Raw genomic sequence first — 19,006 nt, forward strand, 5'->3', positions numbered from 1 at the left:
TAACGTGCAACAGGATTTCAAATCAGTGAGGTTCCTGTGAAGGTAATTTAGCATTTTCACCGGCTCTAGAACCAAACAATCAAATATTTACCCCAATTCTTCAACTCAGGAAGTTTTTTTTTCTCTTGCAGATACTTACTTGCTCCTTCTCATCAACTTGCCCCGGACTCCAGGAGGTTAATTGTTCCCCTAAAAGACAGCTGACTGGTTATTGGTGAGTACCCAGAGCATCTCCAGGGAAGAGTCTCAGCGCTGCGGTGAAGGGCCCTGCATTTGAATGCTGGCTCTGCCATGCGCTAATTTTGTTGAAATTGTGGATAATGGTGATTCTGACCTCACATGACGGTCGTAGGAATTAAGTGAGATAACCTGTGCAAAGCCTCTTGCGCAAACAGTATTAACTGTTATTCTCATCTCCAAAGCCAGAGAGTAGTCAGGCAAGACAGCACTCCTTACAGGACACCCACCCAGCACCGCGGGACTCTGTGCATTAAAGTTAGACATTTCTTCATTTTGCATGCAAGAAAAGGAGACCTGTTTTCCCTCCAATAACAGGTAGTATTTTTTCTTGTGAAATGAAATGACTCCCCTCCCCCATCGTTATAGTTGACGTGAGACATTAATTCTTTCCCCAAAAAGCAACCTAGAAAATAACTACAGTAATCTACCTAGTGTTCATTAGTAGCTCAACGCATCATATGATCTATATCATATGTTAGTATTTAATAAAGAATTGGGAAGTTCTGAAAAGGACCCCTTGTTAGTACCCTCAAAATAACTTCGAACGGTTAGTTTAAACATATCTTTACCTTATGCAGCAGAAGAGGTTTGAGATTTCTGTGCAGACTTTAATCCCCAATGTTTTATATAGGTCTGCACCTGAGAGGATTAGCATTTTATGAACAAAAGCCAGCCAGTGGAAGTCCAAGTTATTTAGGGTAGCATTACCCACCAGTACCCATACACATTACTTTGCTAGAATTACTCTCTCTCTTTCTCTCTATCCCTTTCTCAGTTCTCAGTTTTCTGTCTTACACACACACACACACACACACACACACTTCTTTCAACATGAAATGGAATCACTCTCAAAAGATCCAGAAAATCGTTCCAGCAGAATAGAGGCTGTACTCTGTGGTATCCAGTGGCTGTGATGCGGTTTGAAATGTAGACTTAACGTTTCATTTTAAAAAGGAATGGGCGAGTGCACAGGTGGAGTTTTGTACAAACCTGCAAGCTGGGTGCCCATCAGCCCAACTCCTGTGGCTGAAGGGAGGGGCACGACTGACGTGGGCTCTGTCCTGGACCCTGATTCCAGCAGCCAGAAAGAATGTTAAGACTCTACTGAGAGCAGGGCGAGAGAACATCTATCCACAAGAAGGGATGTGAGTCAAAGGCTTAAAGTTGCCTAAGGGGTAAAGTTAGTTGGGGCAACAGTGAACAGGAAATCAGAAAACTCTTCCCAGAAAAAAGCCAGCCGTTGTCAATAATTTCTTTGAATAAGGGGCAGTTAAAAAGGAAGGAGGAAAATCATGTGCTCATTTGGGAAGACTGGAAACCCTTAAAATAGAACATAGGGCATGTAAATTAAAGCCTTAGGCAAATGAGAATTGAATAATCCTTCACATTTATGAGGGACTGCGCTTACCCGGTGAGCGAGTGAGTGCTTTAGCTCGAGTCGACACGAGCCTATTTTTATTTAGGTTTTTACTCAACTTTGGAAGTCTGTTCTCTGCTGTCACTTTTTTTTTCTTTAGTCCCTTTCTTTTAACTCGGGATCTTCATCTGGACATGCTGTGGCCCCATGACTATCTTCTTTCTCACTCCCGTAAATGAAGGGAGGTGACCTGCAGTCTTTTCCAAGCCTGTCATTCGAACACTTTCTTATTCCCCAGATGGTCCAGACCTGTGACTGATCCTGCTCTTCTGTGACTTATTTCCACCAGGTGTCATCACCCCTATAAGAAACAGCAAAAAGATGGTCATCATTACAACTTAATAAATAACTCAAAAACTGATCGCAATTTATACGAATATATGTATATATATATATATATTTACACACATGCACGTTTATTCTACACGCCTTAAAATGAAGAAAAGAACAAAGAAGAAAAATGTTTTGAATCTCCTTTAATCCCTCTATCTGGGGAAGGAAACTGAACCAACATTTTTGGGTGTCAACTTCTGGGCTTTTTTGTATAAACCTTATCAAAACTATTTGACTGAAAATGAAACTGGAGATAGAAATATGTATCTCTCTGACCTAGTATGGACTAGTCCATTATTTTAAGAGTTTCTTTTCAATACTTTCTTCAAAAACCATCTTTTCGGTAGCTGCTTTAGGAAACAAATCAGAACTCTACTGCCCGGAGCTGGAATAAGTTAGTCTGAGGGTCCTAAACACTGTGCTGTGGTCAGGGTACCTCAGAGTTAACTGGAAGCTTTAAAGTACATAGACTCTGGGCTCCTGGAAGTTCTTGTTCAAGATCGGAGAAAGCGTCTAGGACTTTGCGCTCCCCGCCTGACAGCTGTTCCCGGCGTGTCTGTAGCACGGGCGCGCGGTAGTGTCCATCATAGGGCAGGGGACGTGGGGGTTGTCTTCCCATAGTTGAAGTGCCAGTTCATGAGGAGGGATTAGCCTCCCGCCTGGCCCCGCAGGACACGCTGATGAAGTAAGTCCCCAGGAGGAAGATTTGGGTGCAACAGGAAAGAACTTTGTAACAAGCCGAGCAATGGAGCAACTGGTCTCGGGGAGCCTAGCAGGAGGAAAAGGGGGCCAGATGTGGAGTCAGAGGATGCAAGATTGGATAAAGGTTTATGCAGGGTCAAGGAGAACGCTGCGTGCATGCCTCCACCCTGCACTTCCCCATCAGCGTGGACTCCGCGGGATCACCGGGCTTTCTTCCGGCTCTCTCGGCTGGTGGTCCTCAACGAGGGGGAATCCTGCCCTCCTCCCAGGGCCGTTTGGCTATTTGGAGACAATCTGGCAATTTTTGCTTGTCACCGCTGGGGGAGGGTGCTGGTACAGAGAGGCGGGGATGTTGCCAGACGTTCTACACAGGACAGCCGCCCTCCACTGCCCCCCGCAAAGAACCATCCAGCCCAAAGGTCAGCAGGGCCCAGGCTGAGAACCCCAGTCTAGGCGATGGGTAGGAGTTGAATGCAGGGTAAATTCTAATCGCCGTCCTGCAAATGCCATCTACCAGCAGGCTGATCCCTGCCGCCTCCGTCTCAGCGTCCTCATCCATGAAATGGGTGGGTTGGCGTTTACAGAGTGGCTCATACACACCAGACTCTGAGCCACACCCTCACAGAGATCCAACGCTGCAGCCCCTGGCTTTGTCCGGTTTCTCCTAGAACCAGACCCAGAGACAAGGATTTGAGAGAAAATAGTTTATTTGGGGAAGTGAGGAAGGGAGAATAATCCAGGGCAAGGGAGGCCACCAGCAATGGGTGTTTATGAAGCAATACCTACCGCAGGGGGTGATAAAAGAGTTAATCCCGTGGGGGAAGACTTGGAAATGAGGCAAAATACAGACCTCAGAACTATTCTACTCCAGGTCCAGAGGGTTTCTGGGCTGTCTTTACACCAACACATCGGCACAGATGCAGAGACAGCGGATGGAGCGCCCTGATGTGTCCGAGGGATGTGAGATGGTGTCATTCCTTTACCCATGGTAAGAAGTGAAGTTTTATACATCTGAAAGAGTCTGGCACAGCGTCTGGTGTCCTAGAAGGTCATCAGTAATATGTCTTGTATTAAATTGTATGCCATTCAAGTCGTGGGTCGGACAAGCAGGGTTCTTTGGAAGGGCTCTGGGCCATTTCTCTGAATCAAGTGGAAAGGCTGAGCACTGGGGCTTCAGAAATAACGGACCCAGGGTGGCTCTGGTCCCACATATCTCAGCAGCAGCAGGCGTTCATGGCCTTCTCTTTGAACAGTGCTCTGGGGGCCTCACTGCACTCACCTTCCGCCTTGTGTAACTGTAGAGTCAAGATCTGGGGGACATGACTCTGATTGGTCTTAACTTGGTCCTAAGCTCTGCCTCATAGTCAGGGCTGGTCGGGGTGAGAGAAGCATCCGACCACATCACAAGGAGTAGTGCAGGCAACTCCGGGAGGGATGCTGAGCCCATAACAAGCAAGAGTTGTGTGTGGCCCTCCTCCCCTCCCTGCCACCCTATGCATACACACTTTCTTATTTTCATAAATACAATTTCAAAATGGGGACCCATCCTCTCTATAATGGAAGATAATCTTAGTCTCATTGGCTATTGCATCTGGAGAGAATGGAGCCATTCTTCAAGTTGAAAACTCTAGACAATGGCATTTCTTCACTAGTTCCACGCTTGTCCCTCAATAGGCAGGCATTCCCAGGAGACCAGAGACACTAACTTAATTGTTTCATCACCATTTACCACAGGCCGCTAGTCCCATCCCAGAATGTGAACGAGAGGCTCATGCTTCTCACGTGACCTTCCCCAAAAATTCTACAACGGAAGGGTTGCTGATGAGACAGATATATGTCCACCATCCTTACTTATAAGGGAGGCTACGGTGGTAATTCACTTCCAGGGAGGTGAGGGTCTCAGCGGAAAACTAGAAGTTCCTGAAAAACCCTGGTAACCACTAGCATTCAAAAAGTGTGTGATTTTCAGTGTGTTATGCAGAAAATATTTAGTCACAGTGAAGTGCAATTCCAGAATTTCTGGTCCCTCAACTATTTGGTAACACAGTGGCTCAAAGTTCATGATCCGTTCTGTCAAATGATTTAGGGCTGCTGCAATGCCCCCTCCCCTCATTTGCCAGATTTCTCGGGGAGCCCCTGAGGGTGCCAGAGGAAAGGGTTCATTGACGCTGCTCTGGGAGATGTAAAGATTTAGACCAGCTAGCACTGTGGAGGCTCAGACATGGGAAGCCTGCAGAGCAGGACCTTAAAATGGGACTCTTCTTGTCTTGGTTTGACTGAGACATGAAGATGATGGATTACTTGTCTTGTTAAAGAGAGACCACTGTGAGACATTTTAAAGTAGGAGTTCAAAACACATTCAGACAACACTTACATTTTGTCAAGCTGTGGACATAGAAGAATTTGCTTCTATTTCATTTTAAATGCCCTTTATATAATGACAAACAGTACCAGTCAGGATGGAAGAAACAGTATGAGTGAAATCATCCAGTATGTTTGGAAACAGCAAGTGAAGTTATAGCCCTTTCATCTTAAAAATAGCACCTGCCGGGTCCTAAGCATTTGAGTCCACACTTAACCACACGGAAAGGCATGGCTCCCCATAAATTATCCGCCTTACAAAGTGGCTCTGACAGGAAACCATGAGTACCTTGACGGACTTACATGCATTTCAAAGAAGGGATGTACTTGGTTGTTTGTTTCTATTTTTAATTTTTTCTCAAGCCAGTTCTTAAAACAGATCTCCCCCCAAAGAAATGTCATTGCTGTTTTAGAAGAATCTTCGACTGCAACCGTGTGTAAATCACAGTTGGTAATTGCCAGGGTTCATGTCATCAAAAGAGACAAGAATGCTTTGGAGCTGAGCTATAAACCTGTGATATTAGTCACATGGAGGAACATAATGCTTGGGCAGTAGGTTTAGATAAGAAATTCTGACCGAAATGTCTACGAAATAAGGGTTAGTTCGCTAGTAACATTCCTCCTAAGTTAACATTTAATAAACAATAGCTTTCTGATGCTCACATTATTCCTAGGATAGATGGAACCAAATGAATCTATCAGTATGGAAAAAAAATCCCTTCACAATAATTCAACTTTGAGAATGAGGATGGGAGATGATCCTTCCCCCAGTTCCAGTTTTATTACCCAGGAAGCAGAAATGACTACAACAACCCTTCCAGCTCCCCGCCAGACGTGGATGCCTCCAATACCATCTGTTCTTTCCATATTGCCATCAGCTGCTTGGAAATGGCACTTTTTAGAGGGACTTTTTTTAGTGGTAACTAATCATGCTCCAATTTTAGCAACAGCAGTTGACCTGTGTTCAGAAAGATAATTTTTTCCCAACAGATTTCTACTAGGAAAGAATGTTTACCTGATGGGACTCTTCTGGGATGGGCCACAGTGGAGAATTCCTTTCATTCTTTCCCCTCATTCTAGGGCAGACTCCATTTGAGAAGCACGGGTTCTCATCTAGGGCTGTGCTGTCATGGGTTTGGGGAGATATGCTGAATGATTTCAGTACCGAGCCAGGTAAAAGGAGTGAGGGGGCGTGGAGGAGCAGAGAGGGGCGGGCAGTTCCATGGGAGCCTAGCCCTCCCAATTTCCAACTGTGGGATCCCAGAGAAGTCACGTCCCCGGGCTCCCTTTCCTTCATCTGTTAGGGGTGATAACACCTCTTACATACTTACTGCATAGATCCTTTTAGGGGCCAAATGAAACAAAGTAAATGAAAGAGCTTTGAAAATTACAAGGCCTGTTCAGCATTATCATTAGTTCTTTCAAGAGGAATTTGGATCCTATGTCATGTGTGCGTCAATAAAGTTACGAAAGAAAGCAAGTGTTCACTTCTGGCCACGTACTGATGAACATGGTGCAGGCGTTCCTTTCCATTCCCAACACATAAAATACCCAATAAGTATTTTCAAAGATGCTTTAGAAATGCATATCCAAGCTTGAAAGAAAGGGAAACCCCTAGATGCCATAAATGAAGAGGGAAATCAAAGCCACAATAATAAGTGAACTAATGCATGCCACCACAGCGTGGGGTGTGTTAGACTTGGGTGCAGGCCTGGCATCCAAAGGCTTTGGGGTTTTGATGCTTTTGGAGGACAGAAGCTACGTCCTTGGGCAGACGGGATGTGCGATCTGGGTAAATCCAGGTTTGGGGCAGGGCCTGATGTTTATACAACCTGGGGGGAGTGTCCTCTTTAAGGAAAAAAATTTTTAATTACAAATACAAAATTTGGTACAAAAGTAATATTTATTTAAAATGAGAAATCACCCAAATTAACAAATTTTAAAAGATGTAAAAGAGTATTTTTAAAATAATATGTCAATCATGATTACTGAATATATAATAAATAGAATTATTAGAACTATAGAATGCATTAGAGAATATAACTATAGAATAATTATATATATGGAATCTAAAAAATACAAGAAACTAGTGAATAAAACAAAAAAAGGAAGCAGACTCATAGATATAGAGAACAAACTAGTGGTTACCAGCAGGGAGAGGGAAATACAGGGCTAGGAGAAAAAAAAGGCTTATTATGGGATTATATAAAATCATGTGTGTGAAACTTTTGAAAATTGTAAAGCACTATAGAATTAAAGACCCTTTCATTCAATAAAAAAATTCTTTAAAGAGGAAAAATAGTGTACATAAAAATAATATATTAATCATGATTTACTGTATATAATTTATAATTATAACTATATAATACATTATATAATTATAACTATATAATATAATCATAATTATATAATAATATATTAAATACTCTATCAATATATAAACTTCCTACCACACTTTAAAAATATTTCCTAAATTTTTGCCTGCCTACTTTTTGATTACTTTATATGGTAACAATATAATATCATATTTCTTAGAGAAGATAAAACATTAATAAAGTTTTTTTCTTCTGGCATGATTAATTTAAATCTATTATAATTAATGATATTTTGATAAAGTTTCTTTTAGCTTTGTAACCCATTATTGGTAATGTCATGTGGATTTTTAGGTTGTTATCAAATTTGCTTCTTTCATACATGACTTGTAAGATTACAGGGCACTTAAATTATGAAGAGACTGGCTGTAAATATTCTTTGAATTGACAACACTCGTTGACCAGATTGTGATCTATGCCCTTGTTTTTGTAGTGAATTATAAGTTTTATTTTTATCTTCTTCAGTGTCAGCATTTAATATTAAACAGTAAGAAGTTTAATCTTTTTTCCCAATGTGTTCATATTACTCCTTCCTTTTTATTAACTGGTAGGAGAATTATGCTTAAGCACATGAACTCCAGGCATCTGTGGACTTGAACTTCAAGACGCAGACAGAGGAAAAATTAATGCACTTAAGGGGGCATACCTGACGAAGAGAGAAAGGACACATATCACACATGTGCACGCGCACACACACACACACACTCTCATATATAGATGGAGAGAGACAGACAGTCAGTAAAAATATTGGAAATGAAGATATTATTAAAGAAAAACCAAAATGGAAGCCCCAGTTTGAAAACTGCCCTACACCAAATACTCATAGTCACATAACCAAAGTTTAAACTGTCCTGATTTCCCCACTATGCTAACTCTGACCTTCAACAAAACTCCCATTTCAGTGGGTTAGAGGTAACATGAACTGTCATAAACCACCTCGTTAGGACTTTTGCCAATGATGACCTTTCTTCCTACAGTTGTTGGCTGGATCTTCAGCAAGAAAACTCAAGTTGAACACAAGATCTCCCCGTGTCGGGTAACCTTCCAGCATCCTGGCCGGTCAGCCTGGAACAAGCAGGCCTCTGCAGTGTGCTACCCTAGAAGAGATGTAAGTTCCTAGGGACCCATCACAACAGAAAGCAACAGGCTTCCTTTCTTCTTTGCTCTTTACTAGCAGAGCTGTAGCTGGTGAGAGCTCAGCTTTGACCACTTTTCCTCTCCAAGTCTCCCCGCTTGTAAAGAGTTGTTTTCTCGCTTAATAATAGGTTCCTATCAAGCAAAGCTCTCTGCACTTTCTCTTGATGATGTAAAGCGACCCCCTGGCCTGAAGAAGCCCAGGGTCAGGCAGCAGAGAGCAGGAAAGCATGATCTGAAGAGCCGCACAAGGCGTGTCTCATACACACTCATATACTGGTTGAATTTTCTCCAGTGACTGCCCATTATTGAGCTAATCAGAAAGATTCTACCTTCATTGTTGAAAAAAACATCTATTTGTGTAAGTCTTCCCTTTAACAGGTTAGAGGAGAAAAACCATATGATGTCCTTAAAAGATCCAAAAAAAAAAAAAAAGATTTGTTATAAGTCAACATCATTCACGATTTTTTTAAACAAACATAAGAGCCAGAAAACTTCATTAACATGATAAATGGTATCCTCTGAGAGCCCTCAGCATGAATTATATTAAATGGAGAAAAATGACAAAGACAGGAAAAAAAAAAAAAGGTATCTGCTATCACTCTTTGTAGTCAGTGTTGTGCTGCAGGTCTGGACACTACAATAAAAGCAAGGAAATAAGTCAGAGGTATAATGATTAGAAAGGAAGAAATAAATTTCATACCATAGGGTTTCCAATATGGAATATTCAATAGATTCTGTCAACAAACTGTTAGAACTGATGAAAGAGTTCGAGTTTGTACAAGATCATGTACAAAACTATATGATACACTAACCACAACATTTTAGAAAGGATAATTTTTAAAAGATGCCATTTGCAACATAACCAAAATTATAAGGAACCAAGGAATAAATCTATTGAAGATGCTCTAAGAAATTGTCTTTTTTCAAGATCTTTCCCTCTAGTTAGTGGAAAGACAGCTCCAAATATATACTCTCATTACAGTGGGATAGAGGTAACATGAGCTGTCATAAACCACTTCATTAGGACATTTGCCAATAATGACACTTTCTTTCTATAGTTGTTGACTAGAATTTCAGCAAGAAAACTCAGAAACTTTTGGAGCGTCACCTATTCTCTCTCTCTCTCTCTGGTTTCTTTTTCTTGTCTTCACTTATTCAGTTAAAGTGTACTGCACTTTTATTTAGTTATACCAAAATAAATGGAAAGAAAATCCTGAAGCAGGAGATGAATGTAAACTGGGAAAATCTTGCAAAATCAAAATAATTCTTGGTGCTTCCAGAGACAGAAGAAAGCACTGAAACAGACCCACTCTCTCTGGAGGAGAGTGAAAGTTGACAACCTCTGGAATTAAAGATGACATTTGCTGCCTCTTATTTCTTAGATTCCAAATGGTATCGTCGACTGTAATATGAACTTGATCTCTTTTTAACTGGTATCATGAATACAGTCCATTGGCCAAAGAAAAAATAAAAGTGTGTTTGCTATCAAGAGACTAGTAATGCTACCTGACATGGGAACACGTGCTTTTCAGTTTCCAAAACCTATTCATAAACATCGTCTAATTTGATGCTCACAGCAATTTTCTGGGATCCACAGAAACAGCATCAATGTGTAGGAGGAAAGTTTCAATTAATCATCTCTATGAGGGCAGCAGCAAGCTTAGAGGACAGCAATGTTTATCAGGGTTAAAAGTAAAATAATGGGTCAAATAAAAATAAACTTCATCCATGAAAGAAATAATTGATAAGGTGGACTTCATTCAAATTAAAAACTTCTGCTCTGCAAAGGACAAATATATGTCAAGAGAACAAGACAGGCCACAGATTGAGAAAAAATATTTGTAAAAGATATATCTGACAAAGGACTGTTATCCAAAATATATAAAGAACTCTTAAAATTCAACAGTAAGAAAATGAACAACCTGATTTAAAAATAGGCCACAGCCCTTAACAGACACCTCACCAAAGAAGATACACAGATGGCTAATAATCATATGAAAAGATGCTCCATATCATATATCATCAGGGAAATGCTAATTAGAACAACGGTGAGATACCACTATCCACCTGTTAGAATGACCAAATTCCAGAACACTGACAAGGCCAAATTCTGGTGAAGATATGGGGCAACGGAAACTCTCATTCACCACTGGTGGGAATGCAAAATGGTCCAGCCACTTTGGAAGACAGTTTGGTGGTTTCTTACAAAACTAAACATACTCTTACCATATGATCCAACAACTTTGCTCCTTGGTTTACCCAAAGCAGATGAAAAAGTACGCCCACACAAAAACCTGCATGTGGATGTTGATAGCAGCTTTACTCATAAACTCATAATGGCAAAACTTGGAAGCAAACAAGATTGTCTTCAGTAGATGAATGGATAAACAAATTGTGATCCATCTGGATAATGGAATATTATTCAGCGCTAAAAAAAGAAATGAGCTAAAAAAAGACATGGAGGAATCTTAAATACGTATTACTAAGTGGAAGAAGCCAATCTGAAAAGTCTATGTACTGTATGATTCCAACTATACAACATTCTGGAAAAGGCAAAACTATAGTAAAAAGATCAGTAGTTGTCAGAGGTTAAGGGAGAGTTAGGGATAAAAAGGGGAATTAAGCACATAGGATTTTTAGGGCAGTAAAACTACTGTGTATGATACTGTCATGCTGGGTCCACACCATCATACATTTGTCAAAAGTGATAGGATGTGGGCTTCCCTGGTGGCGCAGTGGTTGAGAATCTGCCTGCCAATGCAGGGGACACGGGTTCGAGCCCTGGTCCGGGAAGATCCCACATGCCGCGGAGCAACTAAGCCCGCGTGCCACAACTACTGAGCCCACGTGCCTAGAGCCCGTGCTCCACAACAAGAGAAGCCACGGCCATGAGAAACCCGCGCACCGCAACGAAGACACAAAGCAGCCAAAAATAAAATAAATTTAATAAATTAAAAAAAAAAAGTGATAGGACGTACAACAGTAAGAATGAAACTTAATGTAAACTATGGACTTTAGGTGATGATGATGTATTGGTGCAGGTCCATAGATTGTAACAAAGGTACCACCCTGGTGGAAATGTTGATGGAGGTTGTGCATGTGAGGGAGCAGGGGTGGTATATGGGAACTCTCTGTACTTGCCGCTCAGTTTTACTGTGAACTGAAAACTTCTCTAAAAAATAAAGTTATTAATTAAAAAAGGAAATGACAATAAAAAGCCTCAAGATTTAACATTTCAGTTAAGAGATTTTAATCGCAGTACAGGATGGATTCCATTTTAGTGTTCTGCAAGAAACAAATTTAACAAGTCGATCTTTTTCTAACCCCTTACAGAAAACCCTGAGTAGAAATCAGAATTCAGTCGACAAGTCAGTGCAAGTTGAAACCCCGAATGGCAGGGCAGCTTAAGTGTTTTACACATGTGTCAAAAGATCAGCCAATTTAATTAGAGTCTTGGTCCTCTGCCAAGCACAGCAATGACAGTGGCATTATCAGTGGAACCAATTTGGGATCGTCTTTTCATTCCAGACATATGAATCACTCTAGGTATTGGAATAACAGCACAGTGGCTTCTCCCAAAGGAAAGGATTGCAGGATGCCTCAGCACATAGGCAACAAGATCGGAAATACTCAGTTGCACACACATGGAAAACAGCGATCCGATCTTGCAGCATCTCTTTGAGAAGCCCAGGATAGACAGGAGAGAACGTGCGAATGTTCTTTCACTTAGAAGATGAATGTGATTAAATGCACATTTCATGAAAGGTGTATGTGTTACCTGTCCCAGAATGTGTTGGTTCTAGTCTGAAATGCATGCTGAGTTATCCCAACCATTTACAACTTTTAGCATTGCAGATGGTCAGAAAATTGACTGTGACCCAAATTTAGCCTCTCTCTCTCTCTTAACTCTTCTGGCACAATGAGAGCTGTAGGATCACAGATCATTTATAAATGCTTCAATTCCATCAAACTTATTACTCACTTTATTTAGACTATATCTCATTTTAAAATTTTTAGGTGTTTCTTATTTAGAGTATACATTTTCCCATTCTCTTGGTTTAATTAATTTATAGGTGAAAATTGAGCTAGACTTTTAACTTTTTTCAAACAATTGCTTTTCTCTCTGAAATATTCTCTCTTGGATAATTCTTGTTATTTCCTGCAGCACAACACAGGCACCACTGTACCAGGAGGACTTCCAAAACTCCTTCTGAGTGTAAATGTCTCTTGCATTCTCTTCTGTCCAGTTTAACTAGCCAAGATTTTGTCTCTCGCCTCCTGGATGTGAGGAACAGGAGTGTTGGGACCCGGTATGGTTATCAGCATAGAAGAGATGCTCTTAATGTTTAATGAATAAATTAAAGTATGAATAAAGGATGGGAACAAGTTCTTTCTTATTTCTTCAACAGAATTCAGATCATACAAGTTTAAAAATTTCATGTAGATCAGTTTCTTTAGACGTAGAGGGATTTATCTACCAGCTCAAGGGTTCTCAAGCTTAAGAAATATATCAAGCACTTTTTCTCACCAAGACTAGATTTAAAATATCTAGAAAGTTACAAAATGGATATAATAAACACCGAAAGTCCTGCCACTTACAATTTTAACTTAACATTTTATTGTATTTTATTCTGGGTTTTTTCAAAATATCGATACAAGCAAAGGTCCCTTTCAACAGGTATACGGTGCCAATCACGGGCTTCCTGACTTTCTGCTTCACATTCACCCTTTTTTGCCTGCTCTGCGAAAATAGGTGTGGGTCCTTTAAAGATTTTTCCTTTGCCAGATGGATCAATGCTAAACTTTGTCGGTAGAGGGCGCAGGAGGACAGGGTTTGCCTCCTAGTTCCGGTGTCTCCCTCAGCCCGGCACACATCCCCAGGTAAGCCTCCTTAGGAGCCGGTGGCTTGCCCAGGACCCAGCTTCCGCAGAGCTCACAGCTCCTCCATCAGCGGCAGCAGCGTACCGCCCTCTCCCCCGGCACTCCTGGGCGGTTTTGTAGCTCCGTCCTTCCTCATGAACACCTTTCCCTGGCATCCTCTAGGGCAGATTTCCGAGGAATGTGGCCAGCACAACACCACGACAACTTCTCAGCAAGCCGCAGCCTGCCCTCTCAACAAGATGTGGATTTCAGCCCACCTGGTGGGGTAAGTGGAGAAAAGGGGGTTCCATCTCAGCCCTAAGTACAGTGGCTGCTCCCTGTTTTTGCGCTTTCTACATTCTTTCGTTCTCGCCTCATCATTCCAATCTCCTGTTACAGTTATTGATTCTTTACATTCAACTTTCCCTTTTAAATTAAGGTGTGGTTTCTTTCTGTTGACTGGACCCAAGCAGAAGTAGATACCAGCAAGTGTCCCTTTCAGCAAGTATATTAAATGTATATTTCTCTAATAAGGTGTGGAGTTAATGAATGTTGCTGGCGCAGCTGCTTTTACATCTGGACATATGGCACGCATTGATGTGTTACGTGCTTGTACATCTTGTCCCGTAAGTGCCAGAGGGAATGATTCTGGTCATGTAGAGAAGTACTACCACCCTTGGGGACCTGTCATCCTGACTCCTCTGAGCTATAAGTCCCTGTGACTAACGATTATGCCCATTGGAGTCTCGGGCAAAGAGAGGCAGCCTCTACTCAGACGCAACCCTAGGGGTCTTGAACGTGTCACTCCCCGATGCGATCGCTCCCACCCCGCGTTCCCGCTTTTGAAAAGCAGCTGCTAGGCTCTTGGGCTCTCATGAAGGCCAGGTGACCCTCCTGCCTGATATTCCCATCTGAGGCGGGTAAACTTGAACTCAATGACTACAAGGTGCGGAGAACCCAACAAACCCTGCTTGCGAAGGTTTCAGCCCACCTGAGCCTGCAGCGTCACAGCTCTCTGTGAAAAAGTGGCCGCTAACTCTCTGAGGGCAATTTTATCCCCCGCCTCTTCCATAAAGCCAAGCTGCTGGCTCTAGGGGACCCTCAACTCACAAAGGGGCACAGCTGGGGAATTAATAAGAGACATGTATTCTTTCAATTAATTTAACCAATTGAATATGTGGAAGAGAGAAAAAGAGAGAGAGAGAGAGAGAGAGAGAGAGAGCGACCCAGCTCATTGGACATCACTGGAAGTACCAGGGAGCCAATTTCATTTGTTTTTTTTGAAGTATAGTTGATTTACAACGTTGTGTTAGTTTCTGCTGTACAGCAAAGCGATTCAGTTATTCTTTTCCATTATGGTTTATGACAGGATTTTGAATGCAGTTCCCTGTGCAATACAGTAGAACCTTGTTGTTTGTCCATTCTATATATATTATTTCACATCTGCTAACCCCGAACTCCCACTCCATCCCTCTCCCCAACCTTGGCAACCACAAGTCTGTTCCTTACATCTGTGAGTCTGTTTCGTAGGTAAGTTCATTTGTGTCATATTTTAGATTCCACATATAAGTGATATCATATGGTATTTGTTTTTCTCTGTCTGACTTACTTCACTTAGCATGATAATCTCTAGGTCCATCCATGTTGCTGCAAATGTCATTGTTTCATTCTTTTTTTATGGCTGAGTGATATTCCATTGTATATATATACCACATCTTCTTTATCCATTCATCTGTCAATGGCTGTTTAGGTTGCTTCCATGTCTTGGCTATTGTGAATAATGCTGCTATGATCATAGCATGTAGCTTTTTGAATTGTACTTTTGTCTGAGGACACCAATTTCTTTCTTTATTTTTTTAAACATCTTTATTGGAGTATAATTGCTTTACAGTGGTGTGTTAGTTTCTGCTTTATAACAAAGTGAATCAGCTATACGTATACATATATCCCCATATCTCCTCCCTCTTGCGTCTCCCTCCCTCCCACCCTCCCTATCCCACCCCTCTAGGTGGTCACAAAGCACTGAGCTGATCTCCCTGGGCTATGCGGCTGCTTCCCACTTGAGGACACCAATTTCTTACTCTGAAAATTGGCAATTAGAAGGAAAGAGTTATCTTGCCTTTCAGGATAAACAAATAGCCCTAACTGAAGAGTGACAGTTCTTATTTACAGAGGAATTCCAGCTAATACATACGAAAGAAATGATATGAAACTATCGCTTAGCCACCCCTAACGAAATAATTGAATCAGGCAATAGTCATCAAAGGATAATATCACTTGACCAATGATTGGTGGGGAGCTACGATGGAGAGATCAGGCTGTCACCACCCAAACCCTTTGATCTGTCTTAGCATCACTAAAAATAGAAACCAGACATTAGGTGCCTCCAGATGTAATGCAATATGAGGAACACAGCACCAGCTGTAACATATTCTTGCCAAAAAAAAAAGTTAAACCTGAATCTAATCAAGTCTCTAGGGCGAACTAGAAGACATACAGGGGATAGAAGTTAAATAAAATCACAGAGATACGAGAAAACAAATCAGAATGTGGGACATTCTACAGGACAACTGGTCTGGCTTATTGAACAAGCCAATGGTGGAGGAAAGGGGAGGCCTCAGTTTGATGAAAAGAGCCTTAAAAAGCACAACCACCAAATGTAATGAGTGGACCCTGATTCCATCCTATTTTGAATAAACAATGTGTACAAATATTTTGAGATAATCAGGAGAACTTGGTCATAAAATGGTTCTGAAGAATTATTGTTAATTTTATTACGTGTGATAATAACATTGTGATTAAAGAAGAAAATGTTTTTATATTTTAGGGACTAAAATATGCTGGAGGGAAATGACATGTCTAGGATTCTCTTGAAAATACTTTAGCAAAGAAAAAGAAAACAGACATGCATAGATGAAGTAAATGTGGAAAAATCTTGTTAACTGTTGAATCTGGGGAAATGGTATATAGGCATTCATGGCACTGTTCTCTGAAATTTGGGGCATGTTTTATAATAAAATCATTTAAGGTCTTTTAGACAATAGATGAAATAACATAACAAAGTAGAAATTAGAAGCCATTAAAATGAGCAGAAAAAGAACTAAGTATCAAAAATTCAGGGGATATGTAAAAAATATTCACCAGAAAAATTGTAGCCTTAAATGTATTTATTATTTTTTTAAAGAGTGACAAAAATAAAAAAGAATTTAAAGCTTAGGAAAAGGTACACTTCTGCATATGGTTGAGATGGGACTGGATTTACCCACCTGCCTGAAACAACAAAAAACTAGGCAACATGTAGAAAACAGTGGTTGCCAACATACTGAACATCAGGCAACAAAAGAAAGTGATCCCAGAGAAACAGAAAACAAGAGAGGTGAGCCCTATGATTAACCCATTTTCTTGCATCAAGTTTCCAGGCCATAGAGAAGTGGGCGTGAACCCAGGACTATGTTCCAGAACTATGGCTCTATAGTTTAGTAAAAAGTTAAACAAAGGTCTGACATAAAATCCAGCCATTCACTTAGGTGTTTACATAAATGAAATGAGGGAGTACGTCTATACAAAGATCTGTACATGACTGCCCTTAGCAATTTTATTCACAGTAGCCAAAAGCTAGACATTACTCTAATGTTTAACAATAGGTGAATTGACACATTACGGTATATTCATACGACGAAATGAAGTACTACCTAGCAGTAAGAAGGAACGAGCAATTGATATATGCAACATCATGGATGAATCTCAAAATACTTATGTTATTTATATAAAATTCTACAAAATGCAAACTAATTATTGTGTCAGAAAGCAGACCAGTGGCTTCCTGCAGAATGAGGGTGGAACGGGTGAAGAAAGGCAGGATGGAGAGATTTTTTAAAAAAGCACAAGGAAATTTTGGGGAGTGATGTATATGTTTATTATTTTGTTTGTGGTAGTGGTTTCATGGGTGTCAGATGTGTTGAACTTAGAAAATTGTACAATTGAAGAATATGTAGTTTACTGTGTTCAACTCTATCTCGATAAAGCTATTTAAACAATAACAATGAAATACCATTTAATATTCATTCGATGGAAAAATTTTAAAAGATTGACAGTATCTAATCATTACGAGGTTGTAGAAGAAAGAACATTATCATATATTATGGTATATGAGTAGGGAATGGCATTGTGGAGGGTAATTTGTCAGAATCCTTCAAGATTTCACAGGTGCATTTAAAACGTGCTGTGAATGCAGGGAGTTCTCTGGGAAGATGGTGACCCAAATGCTTCTGTGCCCCCTTCCTCGCCCAACTACTTCTTTTGAGCAAAATAGCTGCTGGGCTTCCAGACTTCCATATTTTGCCTGGGGATCTGCCAGGATTCAGGTGCAGAGGACCTTGCTAGCTTCCCCCTCACTCTCTGCTGGGCTCACCCCCTACAAAGCAGAACAGCTTCTGAACTAAAATATAAGAAACTTACTGAAGAAAAAGATTTGAAGCAGTGTTGAATGTCTCCTTTGTCATTACTTGAGGCTGGGAGACAGTTAGATGGTATTTACGAACTGCTGCTAGAAAAGGCTGTAATCCAAGATTCCCACATCCAGCTGAAGAACCATACCTCCAGGTAGCAATAGAAACACCTATGTGGACATACATGGTTTCAAAGACTGAAACATCGATATTTCATGTGATGAATATACTAGAGAAATCTGGTTACAATAAACAACAAGTAAATTAGAAAATCAACTTCAAGATGAAGTGGAGAGGAAATAGTTTTGAGCTATGACTCTAGTGATATATAGTTAAATCCAAACGGTTGATGGTAGATTGGGTTTCTAGAATTCTGTATAAATGTTAAGTAAGGAATCTTGCAAGAGAAAAGGTGTTCTGCAAAGGAAACCCTGTCCATAGGCTGGGAGTAAAATATCCAGTTCTCTTACCTAAACCTGGTACCCACAGGAAGCAAAACTGTCTAAAGATCTTATCTGACAAGAGGAAAATAAGGGGAGCTAAAAGTAAGAAAGCATGAAAGGAATGACCCTCTTGCCTTCAGTCTCCAGCAAGAGGGTCCCCTGCTCTGCACCCATGTCTTGGTGGGCTCGGCTTTCTTTCGTACGGAGCCCACCTTCCCGGGAAGCAGTGTGCTAAGTGTGTGACAGGCGAGGCGTCCACCCACCTTCTTCCGGACCGTGCTGTGGGTTCCTAGGATTCCACCCCATCCCAGTGGTCCTGAGCCAACCCTCAGGGTCTGAATGTGTTCTTTTCCAAGTCTCTTCTCCAGAGAATGAACACACACGGTAGGACCCAGCGGTGGGCAAGGGACAGCTCTCTGTGTGTGTGTGTGTGTGTATGTGTGTGTATTGGGGAAGGTTGATGGAACATGTGTACCTTGCATGCGTGTGCTGCTGTGTTCACACCCGCAAACATGATGTCCTTCCTTGTGGGAACGGGCCAAGTTGGGAAGGAGGCAGGGAGGGCTGTGGGCCAGAGTCCTGAGCCAAGATGACCCCTCCTGCACTGTCACTTTCCCGTGCAGATCTCCAAGAGGTCTGAGGATTCTAAATTTGAGCCCGGGCTCCCAGTGCGTTATGAAGATTTATTTGTCA

The sequence above is a fragment of the Balaenoptera musculus genome, chromosome 18 (assembly GCF_009873245.2).
Source record: "Balaenoptera musculus isolate JJ_BM4_2016_0621 chromosome 18, mBalMus1.pri.v3, whole genome shotgun sequence".
NCBI classification, from domain to species: domain Eukaryota; kingdom Metazoa; phylum Chordata; class Mammalia; order Artiodactyla; family Balaenopteridae; genus Balaenoptera; species Balaenoptera musculus.